We start from the raw sequence: 3658 nt of genomic DNA, 5'->3' as shown, positions 1-3658 counted from the left end.
CAGGTGCTTTTCAATTGGGTTTGTTTACATCTTCCATTGATGTCATCAATGATTCATGACCGAGAAGACAGTTTGATGAATTATTTCTCAAATTGACCCAATTTATTAACGTTAGGGGTAAAATTGCTCTTGTCTTCCAACATTAAGAGTAAAATTGCTCTTGTCTTCCAACATTAAGGGTAAAATTGCACCATTTTAGACGTTAAGGATAAAATTGCTCCTGCCCCAAAACGTTAGGGGTATTTTTGCACCTTAACCCATATAATTATTAACATGAAATGTAATACTTAAAATCACTTTTACTATTCAACAAATTATCTCATTAAAACAATTAAGGTAATTCTTCCAATGTTTAAAATATCTTAATTGTTGTGGGTTTAATTTGTTTCAGTGCAAATTGGTACAAATCAGTTCTACGACTAAAATTGAATTCAACACTCATCATGAAACTAGGTAAAAGTCAGATATATTGTGGAGGGCATGTTAGTTATTTTATAGTTTTTTGAGTTATTTTATACTCCCTCCGTTTCATATTACATGACGTTTTAGAGAATTGTATAGAAATTAAGGATATTGCAAAAAAAGACATTGTTATCCCTTATTTATTGATTCCAGTATTTATTCATTCTATAATAAGTCCATTATTCTAATTAATTTCCGCAACTCGCGTTTTATAGTAAAGAAAAAGATGACTTAACTTGTACTGGTCATAGAAAACGACATGTAATATGAAACAAAAAAGAATCTCTAGAAATATATTTAATATGAAACAGAAGTAGTAATTTATAAGGAAAATATTTTCTATTAATTGATGCAAAAAGAAAAAAATGAGTTGGAATAAAAAAAATCTACACTTTTTTTTCACAGAATTTAGACTAAACAATAAAATAATACATTTACACTATTTATACTTAATTTAGAATAAACAATTATACATTTATAGGTTCAAATTTTCCTCTATCATTTTGTGTCGATAATATGTCTCGATAATAGGATAATAATAAAACTATTATAAAAAAACTAAATTATTTATCTATAGTATATTGTTACAGTATATTTTTATTAACGGTAATAATAAAAATAATTTTATAATTATTTAATTAGAATATAAAATTTATAAAAATATTACAGTTTTATTAATAGAATAGAATATAAAAAAAATCATGTAATCCGTGCATTGCACGGGTCAAAATCTAGTATGGTCATATATCTTAACTCATCTTTAGGATTATCAATAGGAAGAGATGTTCCGTCATCGAATATTTCAGAGAATCTCCATCATCGTCCTTGTATGTGTAAATAGAGCAAAAAATTTCGACATCAGAGAATTTATATTTATTTTTGTATATTAAATACTGATTAAAAATTATATTTATAGGTTTTTTCAGGAAAACCGTCCAACTTCCTCCTCTCTCCTCCTAGTTTCTTCTCGTCTCTTTCCCCTCTTTTCTCAAACCCTCGTCATCTATTAAATACACAACTTTTCCTATTTTGTGAATCTACTTTGAAGAGGAAGAGGGAAGTTTATCTTCTTCTTCCTCCTTCCACCGGTTAGATTTACTGTACTTTTTTTTTGTTTTTTTTTTGTCTGTGTTTATATACTTCATCTGATCTCTTTATTCATCTGAATTGTATCGTCTTTCCATTATTCTTCCGTTTATACCTTTTTCAAATTTAGCACGAGTGGAAACGGTTTATCTTGTTCGTAGATCAATAGATCTACGTGGTTGCAACAAAAGAAAGGATTTACATCCGAATGTTCAGATCGGCTTAAATGATGATGACTGGTTTGCGGGTGCTTTTCTATGGATTTGGGATTACGAGAAGTATATATTTTCTTGTTCTTTTATGTTTTTAATACATTTTATGGTTATTTTTGCTCTTTGTAATCGTTTTAATGCCTTTATGGTTCTTGTAAGGTTTCATTTCTTGTGTTTTTCTTGCTGTACTTGCTTGTTCATCTATTAAAAATATAAGTGTTTCTATCAAAAAAAAATTATATTTATATAAATTAAGACATCAAATTAATAAAAGAAATAGCTATAATATTTAATATTTTAATGAAATATAAATAATATGTATACTTTTTATTATTATTATTACATCTTTGAGAAGTTGGATGCATTTAGAATGGAAAATGGGCTTAGGATAAATGGACCATGCAAAATCCTTGGCCCATTACACAACTACTGAAAAGCCCAAGAGGTTTGACCTTTTAGGGAAAATTACACAGAAATTCAACTTTTAAAAACTATTTACAATTACGTCAAATCGTAATTTTGGATTATGTCAAACTAGTAAAATTAGTACTTTTAATATATTTTAAGGATTAGAATTTATAAATTAGAGTCTAGAATATATTTTTTAGAGTTTATGATTTATGAATTGGAGTCTAATTTTTTAAAATTATAGTGTAAAATCATAATATATAAAGAATAATGACATATTAAAAATTAAGTTTGGTGATATGATTTAGTTGTAATTTTGTATATTCATGTATTTGACCCCAGCTTTTACTACCTTTACTTCAACCCATACCTTGAGGAAATAATGAAATAAATACAGGTAATGTCTTTTCCATACTTCTACTCTTTATATTTTGAATTATGTATCCCGTACTATTATTCCTAACAGGTAGACAATTATGATCTCATTCTCGTCTCATATAATTTACGGTTACTTGCACATATTCTTATCCATTTAAATATATAATTTTTTTTATAGTTGTTTAAATATATAAATTAGATAATATACAAATAAATCATAAATTTTATATAAAAAAATGCATAAACTTTTTTTTTTTTTGAAGAGAAAAAAAATGCATAAATTTAATCCTGCATGAATTTAACAAAAAAAAAAAATCAAATACCTAAAATTCTAAACAACATAATATATGTTTTCAAAAAAAAAAATAACATAATATATAATTCAATAACAAATAAACATCATCCAATATTTAATATTAACATTTTTCATTATTTATTTTTTTTAGTATGATTCATTAATCTTTAAGAGAGTAAAAAGATTAATAAATAGTAATCCTTATCTTTTTCTCTCTTCTCTTCCTTTCTCTGTAAAATAACTGTTTTCTTAGACAAAAACCCACCGGCCATCTTTCTCCTCCCTTTCTTCTCTTCTATTTCTTTTCTTTTATTTGTCTTCAAGCCTTCATCTCTTTTGTGGATCTACTTTGAGGAGGAGGAAGGAAATTCCTTCTTCCTCCTCTCAACGGGTTAGGTTTACTGATTTTTTTATTGTATTTTTTTAATCAGTGTTTATATATTTTATTGGATTTCTTTTATCCGTTTGAATTGTATCTTCTCTCAATTATTCTGCTATTTATACCTTTTTCGGATTTAACAAGAGCGGAAACGATTTATTTTATACGTGGATCAATATATCTACGTGGTTGCAATAAAAGAAAGGACTCAGATCCGAATGTTCGGAAGGGCCTAAATTGTGAAGATTCGATTGCAGTTGCTTTTCTACGGATTTTGATTTCCATGAAGTATATGTATTTTTGTTTTTCTGTGTGTTTTATACCTTTTATGGCTTTTTATGCTCTTTGTAGTCGTTTTATTCCCATTGTGGATTTTGTAAGGTTTTTTACCTTTTTCATTTCTTGTTGTAATTGTTCTTTTCGTATCTAATGAAGTTA

This window comes from Euphorbia lathyris, chromosome 5, assembly GCF_963576675.1.
Source record: "Euphorbia lathyris chromosome 5, ddEupLath1.1, whole genome shotgun sequence".
In the NCBI taxonomy this organism is placed as follows: Eukaryota; Viridiplantae; Streptophyta; class Magnoliopsida; order Malpighiales; family Euphorbiaceae; genus Euphorbia; species Euphorbia lathyris.
Note: the sequence above shows the minus strand (reverse complement) of the source record.